Here is a 13,970-nt window from a genome sequence, read left to right as displayed (position 1 = left end):
TTGAGGATGATAAGATGAGCTATGAGCTAACTGAGTACCAAGACAAGAAAATAATTATGTCCAAAAATTTCCGGTGAAAATGGAATCTCTGTCACTTACAATAATCTTTGAGTTTCCATGTAGCTTTTGAATTGTTTCCATAAATGCAGTAGAAACTGTACTGGCTTTAAATGGATGTGATAATGCACAAAAGTGTGCATACTTGGTAAGTCTATCAACTACCACCATGATGACACTCTTTCCCTCAGACTTGGGTAAACCTGTGATAAAATCCATTGAAACCTCCTCCCAACATTGGCTTGGAATGGATAAAGGTCGTAATAGACTCGGTGTCTTAATTGTTTCAACTTTATTTTGTTGTCAAACCAAACATTCCGCCACAAACTTTTGAATATCTGATTTAAGGCCCTCCCAAAAAAATTCCTTCTTAACCCTGTGGTAAGTTTTTTAAAATCCTGAGTGCCCTCCTAAGGGAGAAGTGTGCAATTCCATAAGAATCTTGTGTTTTAGCTGGGAATTCTTACAGAGGTATAAGAAATCTTTGTACCATAACAAATCATTTTTCCAGCTAAATGTATCAGACATACTGCAGTCTTGTTTTAACTTTCGAATAAGTGCCCACACTTCTTTGTCATTCTTCCATTCCTCCCTTGCTTCGTTTATCCAATCTGGTTGGATAATAGAAATGGCGCACAACAATGCTTCCACATCCTCATCCTTTCTTGAGAGTGCATCTGCCACCACATTTTTCTTCCCTTTTTTGTAGATGATTTCAAAGTCATAACCCAATATCTTTGTGACCCACTTTTGTTGCTCTTCAGAGGATAATCTTTGTTCTAAAAAGTATTTAAGGCTATCATGATCCGTTTTTACCTTGAAGTGTCTTCCCATTAGGTAGGGTCTCCATTTCTTAAGTGCATGGAGTATTGCCAACATTTCCTTCTCATAAATAGCTTTGTGTAAAAACTTTCCCTTGATTGGACGACTTTCAAAAGCAATAGGTCTTTCATCTTGCATTAAAACAGCACCAATTCCATTTCCTGAAGCATCACATTCCACAATAAAGGTTTTTGTGAAGTCTGGTGTAGCTAAGACCAGTGCTTGGCACATTGCCTCTTTAAGATGTTCGAAGGCCTTTGTTGCTTCTGGAGTCCATGAAAATGCATCTTTCTTCAATAATGTTGTTAGAGGTGCTGCTATTCTCCCATAATTCTTAACAAACTTGCGATAATACCCTGTCAACTCGAGAAATCCTCGCAGATGCTTTATGGATGTGGGGATTTTCCATTCCTTAATGGCTTTAATTTTGCTAGGGTCTACCTTAACTCCTTCATGAGATACAATATGACCCAGATATTCCACCTCTTGTACTCCAAAGAAACATTTGGATCTTTTTGCATATAATTGTTTCTCCTCCAATAGTTGTAGCACCCTGTCAACATGTTCAACATGATCCTTCCAAGACTTGTTGTAGATTAGTATATCATCAAAAAATACTAACACAAATTTTCTAAGGAATGGTTTGAAAATGGAATTCATCAAACCTTGAAATGTTGAAGGTGCATTGGTAAGGCCAAAAGGCATGACCAAAAATTCATAATGACCCTCATGAGTTCTAAATGCTGTTTCGGAATGTCTTCAATCTTCATTCTGATTTGATGATATCCTGAACGAAGATCCAACTTGGTGAAGTAAATTGATCCATGCAATTCATCCAGTAATTCATCAATGACAGGAATGGGAAACTTATCTTTAATAGTGAGCTTGTTGAGCTCCCTATAATCCGGACACATGCGCCATGATCCATCCTTCTTGTGCACCAATACTACTGGAGCAGAGAAAGAACTTTGACTCGGTTGAATTATACCAGCCTCTAGCATTTCTGCAACCATACGTTCAATTTCACTCTTTTGGGCATAGGGATATCTGTACGGCCTGATGTTTGGAGGAACACTTCCTGGAATCAGATGAATAGCATGATCATGATCATGATCACGAATAGGTGGGAGACCTTTTGGAGTCTCAAATACCTTGGAATGATTGTCCAAGACTTTTTGGAGATCTGGAGAAATAGATGATTCCAATGTGGAAACATCTAGCAAACATAATTGTGCAATTACACCTCTTTGTTAATTTTTTAGAAGCTTTGTCATACCGTTAGAGCTGATTATCTTTCTCGGTTTCCCTGCAATACCCCTTAATTCAACTTCCTTTCCTTCCATAGAAAATTTCATGAAAAGTTCTTGAAAATTAAAAGCTATTGTACCCAAGGATTGTAGCCATTGGACTCCTAGTACAACATCAGCACCTCCCATTGGAATGGAAAGCATTGGGTTAGTCAATACATATTCTCCCATGGATAGCTTGATATTATGGCACTTTCCAAAGAAATTTATTGTTCCTCCATTTGCAACCATCACTTGACACTCTAGTGCTGGATATAAGAAGCAATTCAATTCTTTTGCTACCTTACAATGAATAAAATTGTGGGTACTTCCTGAATCAATCAACACTATTACCTTTTTCTTCTTGATTTTTCCTTCTATCTTGATGGTTTGAGGAGTGGTAATTCTTGCAAATGCATTACAAGATATGGTCGGATTCATTTCTTCTTTATCTAGGCTTTGTTCCTGGAGTATATCCTCTTCTTTTGACCTTTCTTTCTCCTTTTCTTCTTCCTCTTCACAATCTATGTAGAATAATTTCTTCTCAGCACACTTATGACCTTTAGTGTATTTGCTATCACAACTATAACAAAGTGTTGTTGGGAAAAGTATCTATTCAGAACGCCCCTATCCCACTCTAAGGTGTGATAGTGCCTTAGCAACAAACAAGGAAAACTATTTTCGTATTCTTCTTTATGAAATGTAAACGAAGAGGAAGGATGTAACTAACCTGTGTCTTTCGCTAGTTTGTTGATCCACTCGCTCTCCTCTTTGTTCGCTTCCCGTTGCCTGCTCCCTTACTGGCCCAGCTTCACCAAGTTCCTGCAAGATCACAGAAGAGGAAACTACACAAAAGACATAGATTTACATTCATAAATAGCTTAGGATCAGATTAAGCTAAACATGCAAATATAACAAAACATCATTGATATACAAGCATATAGGAGAAACTCAAATAGTTTTATTGATATGATAAGAAATTCCAAGAGGAGATACAACCAAGTGAGTCCCGATCCAGCATCTACCTCCCAGCAAAGGAATCCCTTCCTCTCCTCCAACAAAGCATAAATCACCCAATGCACTAATCTCAATCTCAAACCAACAGCAATTCTCTGCAAAGTACAAAATTCCAACCCCTGGATCTCTGGGATGAGGGATCCATATATAGATGTAAGCAGAGAGGATGAGTCAGCTTATGTTTTGACTTGTGGCTTCTCTCTGTCAGTTCTTGCTTCCACTTGGAGACTGAGAGCCTCTTACTCATCATTAGTCGAATTCAGTGAGGCAAGTGTCATTGGAGAAGATTCTGGAAGCTTCCATTGTCTTTCCACCTCGTTGAATGAGCTTGCCATTTGTCATTTCCCGCTCAACGCACCCTGGTAGTGCATTCACCTGCGTTGCAACGCACCTAGCCAGTGTATTTGGGTGCTTTGCAACGCAGGCAGCTAGTGGAGCCTCTGAATTGATCCTGATTTAACTAGTTTTGAGCAGTTTTTGGTGGAGAACTTCTGGGAGAAGCTGTCATTGGTTGACCTTGTTCCTTTAGGGGCAGGAACAAATATTTTAGGGACTTTGGATCCCTTGGATTATGGACATTTCATGCTCAAAGCTGCAAGGCACAAAAATGTCTATAATAGTTGCCCCCTAAAGTATGAGGCCGTTTATCGGGTGAAATGCTTTATTAGGAGGATCCAAAGTTCTTTCAATGCTGGGAGGAGACCTGTAATAAGATACAATACAATACATTATTTTCATACTGTTTTCATGATCTAGCTGAGGTGGGCATTCCCATGCTCAGCTTTATAAATTCATTTTTATGTACATAGGACAGACAATCGTCTGATGGTAGACTGATGATTCTGATGAAATCATCATCCTTTTGGTAGGATGATTATCTGTGCTGCAATGTTGTACATGTCAATGTCTTTATTTTTCCTGAATACATATCACAGCCCGGATGGATGAAACTAGATTCGGGGTCTTCAATCTCGTCCGATCTTCACTCTAAGTACAAGTCGATCCATGAGAGAAATGTTCTGAAGTCGAACATGGAAAGACATCGCTTGATTACCAGTCAATGATGTAAACTGTTAACAAGCGCGAGAGCAATCACCGATAATGATAATGACCCTCAAGGTACTGCAGTACAATTCACGTGGTGTGAATAAAGGACTTGGCGTCAAACACCACGCAAAATCTTTCGGTCGAAGGTCATTGATGTATACCTGTCACCGGAAGTGAGAAACTTGCCATTGAGGCATGCAAGCTTCAAAGTACTGAAGGGGTGTTCCTAGATCAACTTCTTGGATAATGGGCTGATGTCGACAAGAAGCGATCCGTCAAAGGAGGGCCTTGATGTATCCCACATCAATGACACGGAACGGAGCAAATGATTTTGATGGAGGTGAAAACGATCTGATGATATATGGTTCAGGGTGGAGGTCATGAAAGAATGAAGTATAATGTATGGTAGTGGATGGGACACGGTTGACTTCTCTGGATGACTTCTCTTGAACATATCGGTGACACTTGTATGATGGATTGGTAGCATTTACCCCAAAGGTGGATGGTATGGCGAAACCATGGTGATGTGACCAGTGAATGAAACAACCCAACCCGACTCAGGCACGGAGTGGAAGTGTCATGTTCAAGAGCGACTTGCTACCAATAAAGGTTCTTTGAGTTTCTTCCCAATTTTTCCCCAGTCATTGCTGACCAGTACCTCTTTATTTTTGTCAAGCTTGAGGAGGATAACATATGCTTGTTCTATAATTTTCCCTTGGGGCAAACCCATCGCTATGTTTTAACGAGCCTAGCGATAGTGAAACTCGTTCTCGTCTAAAGACAAGTTTGTCGCTATTAATGTTTTTAACGAGTTTAACGACAAAGATAACTCGGTCCTTTTCCTTTTTAGGGAGTCTGAAAAGGAACGTAAAGGTAACTCCGGAAGTCCTTTTTGTCATCTAATCCCTTAAGTCCGAAAAAGTATAAAACAATACAGAAGGGATGAATTTTCGATAGTTTTAACGAGCCGAACAAAACAAGCGCTCGATCTTTTTGTGCAATAATCCCTCAGGTCCAAAAATATTAAAATCTAGAGGAGGGATAGCACTTCCGGTCGCTTTAACGAGCTGGAAGGCCAAAACTCGGCAATCTTTTCATATTTTACGAGTCAGATGAAAAGAGCTTAAAGAAGACTCGTCTTTTGAGGAACGAGTGATAAGACGGGTAGCAGCTGATTCCAGGTAAGGGTTGGAATTTTCCAATCACGGCAGTGTCACAAGGATGGCTAGTGAAATCACTCTTCGCAGCTGTTCCTCAAAATGGGTAAACAATCAAATGGAGGTGAATGATCGGCCAATAGAAAAGTGGAGGTGATGGTGCAAACACGACCAAGGCTTTAATGGCTGATAATGTTACATTCACGGTGGTTATTTACCAGAGGATATTTCATTTTTTAACGAGCTTAAACACGGATTGAAACATTTGCTCGATCTTATGTTTATTTTTTAACGAGCATGAACTATGTGCTAAAACTGCTCGATTAATCCAGTCATATGATAAGAATGTCTCAGGTAAGATGCCATTTTTTATGGAGCTTGCGCCTTACAAAGCTTTGCCCCGCATCCTTTCATTATGCAAGTTCAGAAACGACTAATCCTACGAGTTTAAAGGGTTAGAGGTCCTAAAAATTTAAAAAATAAATAGCCGCCCCTTGCTTGCACTCCAAAAGGTTTGCATGCCCCCAGGTATAAAATAGAGTTTCAAAGTTACCCCTACTTTAGTCCGATAAAACATTTGTTTTAGCGAGAGAGGCCTACTTCTTTCAGGTTACCAAAGATTGTCTCATTTGCGCAGCAAACAAAACACTTCCTCGGCGATGTCTACCGAGATAGACAAAGGTGAGTGACAACGAGCGCCAAACACATAACTTTGACAAAAGAATCTTATTCTAGAACAACCCCTCTTCCAATCACGGACGGGATACGGACTAGTCATATTCTCCCATGGAAACCTACTCTATACCCAAAGTTTTCCTGCCGAATCAGACCAAGACGCATGCCCCCTGGGTTCCAGTCATATCCTTCCGAATTACTCGCGCTCATCGGGAGGACGGACCATGGGTTGAGACATTTCTTGCGTGAAGAGACCATTTAGGGATGGTATATGACCATTTGCGATGCGTGATCCGGGAAATGAAAGCTGGTCCACGAGCCTGACCACTCTTCCTTCGTGCGGAAAACAAATTACTCTAAAGAGTGAGGAGACGATGGCTCCCATGCAATATATATAGTCTCGTCCAAGGAGTAGGTTATAATCCAAGGGTCCTTGAACGACCATCACGTTCATTTGAACGGTCTTCCCTTTCAATGTGATAGGCACATTGGGGAGGATCCCTAAAGGTCGACTGGTTCCTTTATCGAAGCCTATCAGATTTCTCATCTCAGGAAAAAGTGATGGCGAACCAAGCGCTTTCCAAGCAATAGAGGAAAGGATACTCACAGATGCCCCCTCATCAATGATGGTGCCAGCCATGACCATTCTGTATATTTGAATGATAATTCGGAATGGTATGCTTGCTGGCAAACAGGGTCTGCCTAGTTGGTTCCAGTCGAAGGATACAACTAGGTTGCTTGGTGGTGGGACCGAGTAGACGGCTGGGTATGGCTCTGACGAACTTCCTTCCTGCGATAAAGGAATGGGTGGATTGCCCCCGTGTTCGTCTGAGTCTGTGTTGATGAAGATAATTTGGATGGTGTCATCCTTATCCTTTTCAGTGACTGTATCATTCGAAGACAAAACCTCTGAAGGAAAAACCGGGTCAACTGCCGCCTCGACCTTTTGACTTTCTTCGGGTATGGATTCAGTTGGTTTATCTTCAATGATAGACGCTTCAGCTGACCACTTGAGCGGGCCAGCTGGATTCTCAACTAACAAAGGACTCGGCAAGAGTTTTTTATATCCAGGAGGAAGTCGTAACAGTGAAACCGGACGATCTTCCAAAACTCTTTTAGCTTCGTCTAAGAAGGGACAACGGTGGAGGGCATGGTTGCCTTCGCACAGTCTACAGGGAGGTCTAGCTCTCCCTTTTTGTCCTGGAACTTCACTTTCGCTAGTTGACGGTGTACTTTCAACATGGCCATCAGAGGTTGACGACACCGGATTGTGCAAACGGGGAGACCAGTCCCTTAGTATCCGAGGGATGCAAGGACAATCTCTGTGAAAGTGGTCTCCCTTGCAGATGACACATGGCGATTTAGGCCTGGTCAGTGTTGTGTGTGGATTTTCATTAGACGACACTTGTTTTCCCTTATTTGCCTTTGGCTCCTTCTTCTTTTTCTCTTTCTTCTTCTTTTCCTTCTTCTCCTTAGGAACTTGGTTTTTAGCTTTACCAGTCCCGTCAGACGAAGAGGAAGGAAGAGAGGAATAATTAGAGGAAGTAGAAGGTTGGTGGGAAATTCTGGACTCGTCTAACTGCTGATTCGACTGTTCAGGAATAGTGGTGTTCTGAACGACATTGGTTGAGAAGAGCCAGACCGGCAAGCCAATTGTCAGTCCTGGAAGCGACAATGTGGCCATATGGGGCGCACCAACATCTCCCCAAGAGGAGAAGGGACTAGGATTTCCACCAAGGGGAATTCCTTGGTTGGTAGGCTCCATTTTCTCAACCTAAAGATCAACGCAAGAAAAAGGGTATGATTATTTCGTTTAAAATAAATTTTAACGATGCTTGGACACAACTTACTTTTTCAATTTTAAAGAGTCGAGAAAAAGCAAAAGATGACTCTAGTCTCCTTCGATTTTTAATGAGCCTGAAGTGACAAGTGCTCAGATGGACCTTTTCCGTTAAGGAGTCTGAAAAGGAACGAAAGGGACTGCTCTGGAGTTCTAGGTAGAGGGTGTGCCAAACCAATCGCAAAACTGCAGAATACTTTTTAGGGTACGGGTGGTCAATCTTCCCGAATGCTGTGTTCAGTGCATTGCGATCAGTAGGGCGGCCGACACGGTTTCCTATGGATAAAGGTTTTATGCCTATAGGGGTCTCACAATATATACTCGACGGTACGTGGGAGCACAATCCGTACTGGCACTTATTGTCTCTCAGGAGGAATCACCCAACCATCAGTGAGACCAACAGTTACCAGATTTTACGACGTCGGAACACGTCTCTAGCCTAGACCTCTATGTTGTGCGTTAAGTTCCAATGCGTTGTTAAGTTCATTCAATTTATTTTAGGTTGATCTTTCTTAGAAGTTTTCCTTTTTGGATCACCACGAGATGTAGATACAATTCCTAAATGCAGTCTAAATATGATAAGCAAGCTTTTATCTCTTTTCAACAATGAAAAACCTAGCTACAAGGGGAAAAGAAAGACACAATCTTTTCTCAAAGAGCATAGAGCACACTGTAAATGCACTTTTCCTAAATCAAGCCATACAAACTATCAAAATGCAAATGCACATATGCATGTATTTTTTTTCACTTTCTTAATATTGATGCCTAAAAAGAAAGTTGTTGTACAAATTTGAATTCGATTTCAAGTGAAAACACAAACAAGCTTCTTTTCGAAATCAACAAAGACGAGACGATTACGACACTTTATGATTTTGAAATAAACACTTGTTTCGACACTAGAAATTCACAAATTCAAACCAAAAGACAAAAGTAAAAGCGTAATCGACTATCAACAGCAAACAAACTTACTCCTAAGATCAAAACGACACTTACGACAGGTCTAGATCTAAGGGCGACAGTATGACTAGTTTACTTTTGTAATGGGAAACTACAAATGATGTAACAAATACACAAAAACAAATACAGTTTCTTTTATACAACTGAGGCAGAATTAAGGCAAAGAAAAGGGGTTTTCAGATAGGTACACATACTGATAACAGGCTGCAAAAATCAGAGATAAAACTGAGCAAAATGCAGCAGAGAACCACAGCTGCACAGGGCAAAGGTTGATCAACGCACCTGTTGCACAGAGAAACTGAATTGTAGCGCAGGTAGCCCTCTCGGGACCTGCGTTGAAATGCAGAACCTCTTCACAGAGCCTGCGCTGAAGCAGAAACGAGAATTGTCTCTGGGTTCTGGGTCACGGTTTGCAGTTTAATCTACGGTTTTTTGCCGGATAAAAGCTATCAACAAGGTACAATTAGAGGGATGATTTAAAGGAGGACTAAGAGCTATCACAAAGGGCAATTAGCACATTTGTGGATCAGCTGTTCAGATCATAAACAGGCCCAGTGAATGGACTAGAGTAGCAGATCTCTACTTTGCATTTGTAAATGGCAAATGCAGTTCGATTCTCCACTCCTAAGTTTATGAGAAGAACAACAATAGAAACACAAATAAACTAACTAGATACGGTCCCCAGTGGAGTCGCCAATTTGTTGTTGGGAAAAGTATCTATTCAGAACACCCCTATCCCACTCTAAGGTGTGATAGTGCCTTAGCAACAAACAAGGAAAACTATTTTCGTATTCTTCTTTATGAAATGTAAACGAAGAGGAAGGATGTAACTAACCTGTGTCTTTCGCTAGTTTGTTGATCACTCGCTCTCCTCTTTGTTCGCTTCCGCTGCCTGCTCCCTTACTGGCCCAGCTTCACCAAGTTCCTGCAAGATCACAGAAGAGGAAACTACACAAAAGACATAGATTTACATTCATAAATAGCTTAGGATCAGATTAAGCTAAACATGCAAATATAACAAAACATCATTGATATACAAGCATATAGGAGAAACTCAAATAGTTTTATTGATATGATAAGAAAGTCCAAGAGGAGATACAACCAAGTGAGTCCCGATCCAGCATCTACCTCCCAGCAAAGGAATCCCTTCCTCTCCTCCAACAAAGCATAAATCACCCAATGCACTAATCTCAATCTCAAACCAACAGCAATTCTCTGCAAAGTACAAAATTCCAGCCCCTGGATCTCTGGGATGAGGGATCCATATATAGACGTAAGCAGAGAGGATGAGTCAACTTATGTTTTGACTTGTCGCTTCTCTCTGTCAGTTCTTGCTTCCACTTGGAGACTGAGAGCCTCTTACTCATCATTAGTCGAATTCAGTGAGGCAAGTGTCATTGGAGAAGATTCTGGAAGCTTCCATTGTCTTTCCACCTCATTGAATGAGCTTGCCATTTGTCATTTCCCGCTCAACGCACCCTGGTAGTGCATTCACCTGCGTTGCAACGCACCTAGCCAGTGTATTTGGGTGCTTTGCAACGCAGGCAGCTAGTGGAGCCTCTGAATTGATCCTGATTTGACTAGTTTTGAGCAGTTTTTGGTGGAGAACTTCTGGGAGAAGCTGTCATTGGTTGACCTTGTTCCTTTAGGGGCAAGAACAACTCTTTTAGGGACTTTGGATCCCTTGGATTATGGGCATTTCATGCTCAAAGCTGCAAGGCACAAAAATGTCTATAACACAAAGCTCTTTTTCTCTTTTTTCTTCCAATTGTTGTGGTGTCAAACTTATAGGTTGTGGAAGACTAGGAGCAACAACACTTCCATCTTTATAGTTGTGAGTGGTATGCTTCTTGGTTGCCATAATTTTGCTTTCCATTTTTCTTGCTAACCTGAATGCCTTCTCTAATGAATTAGGTTCCCAAAGGCGAACATCATGTTGGATATTATCCTTTAAACTCCCTATGAACAAATCAATCCTATGCTCCTCTGGAATATTTTTTACCCTTATGTTCAATTTTTGGAACTCCTCAATGTGCTCCATTATTGAACCCTTTTTTTTGAGACTTATCAATTGGCTAAAAAAAGTGTTGTTTTTTGTATCCTCATAATATGTTGTCAATTCTTCCGTAAAAATTGCCCAAGTGATAATTTGTTTACGAGATCAAAGCCATTGATACCACACAAACTGATTTGGTTCCAAATATAAAGTTGTAATACGTACCTTTTGTGTGTTTTTCACATTATTGAGATCGAAAAATTGCTCCATCCGTAATATCCATGTTGCGGGATCCTTGCCATCAAACTTCCTCATATCGATTTTTGGAATACAGTGGGTCTTCAGTCCAACATTAGATTCTATGGAATCATGATTAACATTTCTTTTGTTCTCATCATGAGTTTTCTTTACTACCCTTTCACCATTAGTGACCATTTCATGTAGCAACTTATTCATATTTATCTTCAATTCTTCCATCTTATCATCCATGCCATCAATTTTAGCGTCCATGCCATTCATCTTAGCTTCCATGCCATCCATATTAGATTCTACTCCTTTCTTTAAACAATCCATATTAGCTTCTACACCTTTCTTTAAACCATCCATCTTAGCTTCTACATCTTTCCTTAAACCATCCACCTTAGATTTTGTTGCTTTTTGTGCAAGTGACACTTGTTGCACTTGGTCTCGTAATTTTGATATATCATGTTGCATTTCTTCCTCTTCCTCATGAGTCATGCTAGATCTTTCAGGTTTCTTACTAGGTGTTTGCATTTTCTTTCCTCGGGGCATAAATTACCGATTCAAATTAATTTTTCAAACCAAGCTTATGCAAAAATTTAAAAAAAAACTACACACCTTTTTTCACTTTGTAAAATCTTGATATTGAATCTAATGTATCTTTGTAATTTCGGATCATCTAGTTCTAAAATTGTGACTTGTAGTAGCCCTCTGTGTCCTCTTTCCAATGCCACCAGTCTTATCCAAATTTGATTCTCCAAGGAAGAGTTATGCACAATCTCCCAAGATGACCTGATTATAGACTAGTTCAGTAGAGTGAACTTGTACGACGTGCCACGAGTCACTGTTTCGACCTTTGGCTCTGAAAAATATATACAAGAAACTACAGTTCGTCCTCTTTCTGTACCTTCTTATGAAATTTCTATCCGATGCTTAGAGAGAAATTTATGATGATTTTCCCCAGGTCACCTGTTTGGAATGTAATTCAGGGTCTGCAAAAAAACCAACTTCCTCATATCATATCTCCGCAAATATAGAGAGAAAAGCTTTGAAATTTGGACCTGAGATTCAGCGCGATTTCTTATCAAATGGGGTTTTTTCTTTAGCTTCTGAAACGTTGCAGAAAAAAATTTATAGCGAAAATGCCACGATGACCTGTTTGGAGCAGCAAAACCCTAGAATCCAAAGCTCAGATACCAAATGTTATCAAACCAGCTCACAAAAAGATAGAAAAGAGATATCAACACCTTAGAATTCAGTCTCTTCGAGGGGGCAGCCTCCTTTACATTACACAAATGAACAATTCTTTGATGATTCAAATGACAAAACCTCATTTCTATATATAGGAGTCTAAGGAGTCATAATGTAACCCAGCCGACCTAACAATAATAATATAAAGCCACAAAAATAACAATAGATGGATTCTATGGGACACAGTAATAACAATATGGGGACAATAGGGGCACAACAATATTAATAAGGGATACAACTACAATAGTAATGGGGTAATCACTAGTATTATAGGGACCCAATAGGGCACCATCCCATTTTAGAATTACAATCAGTTTACGCATTTGTGTGACAGTGGCTCAGCTGAAGATAAGGCCAAGTTAGCAGAATTCTATTTGCACAACTTGGCACTTCCTAACATGAATCTATGGGACCCAAATACTGCATTAGGAGATCTGCAACTCATGGCCATGGCTTCTTGGTTAAGCCATGAGGAAAAGAGGGCAATAGAGATTCAGAAGATTATGGCCAGGGAGCTAAGTGAGCCACTCATAATAAGGGCAGAACCAGAAGATCCCTCAACTCTTATATATTTCCATCGGCACCTTGCAGACAACCCTCACATTGCACCTGACTATGTTGAAAGGCAAGCTCAAGCCATTGCTCACTTTGAAGATATGGTAAGCTGTTTGGTGATAATTGCATTCATTCTTGCACAAGGAGATGGAATACATTGTCCCATGGTCTAAAAATAAGAGAGCACCACTCCCCAACTAGAATGAAGGAGGCTATGAGAAGAGTACCCCTATACAAACAATCAATGCAGAACTTAAAAGCCAATTGGATTGGCCTTAAGTTCAGCCCTCCACTACTGTTAGGGTTATTAGAATGGGTCAAGGAAGAAGAGGAACAAAGACAATGGGAGGAAGTGGACAGAAAGGCAGGTTTTCATGACAGAGAAGAGGACATCACCTCAGAGGCCTGGGATGTTAGAGAGGTAGTCAAAGCAATCAAAGATGATGAACTAGATTAGTTTCTCAGAGGATGAGCAACACATTCAGCAGGGGGGTGATGATGAGCCCCGGAAATGGGTAACTATATGGGCTCATTTTGCCTATTATTCTCATTTAATCCACCATTCTCCATAGTTTTATGCATGATTTTGAATATATTTATGTTAATTGAGTGAATGGGAATAGTCACTTTACCACAAAGTCTAATACGTGCTTATTACAGATTTTTGGACATTTTTGGATCAAGATCAGGGATTTATGAGCAGATTGGTAGCCAAATTCGAAGAAACAAGGCTGAGGATTTATAGGAGGGGTGTTTCCTGCGCTAAATTACCCCTTCCTCGAGTTCTCCACCATCAACTCAGAGTTCAACAACCCACCAGAGATGATTTCAAGGGGCAGCCGAGCAGGTCTAGTGAAGTGGCTGTTAACTGTAGTTTTGGGGAGCCAAACTCCTAAAGTTAAGGAGGATTGTTGGGATTCCTCATTTGCATAAGTAGGAAGGCTTCAAGCCTTAGTATTTTAGCCATTTGATAGTCTATTTTCGCACTTTAGTGCAGCCCTGTAATGAGCACATTTTCGAGCTTCTTCTTGCAGACAGTTTTTGTGATGTAACTATTGTTTTTTGATCAA

This window comes from Pinus tabuliformis, chromosome 6 (assembly GCF_031772625.1).
Source record: "Pinus tabuliformis cultivar Carrire ecotype Pingquan chromosome 6, CPIR1, whole genome shotgun sequence".
Lineage (NCBI taxonomy): Eukaryota > Viridiplantae > Streptophyta > Pinopsida > Pinales > Pinaceae > Pinus > Pinus tabuliformis.
This window is presented reverse-complemented; position numbering follows the sequence as displayed.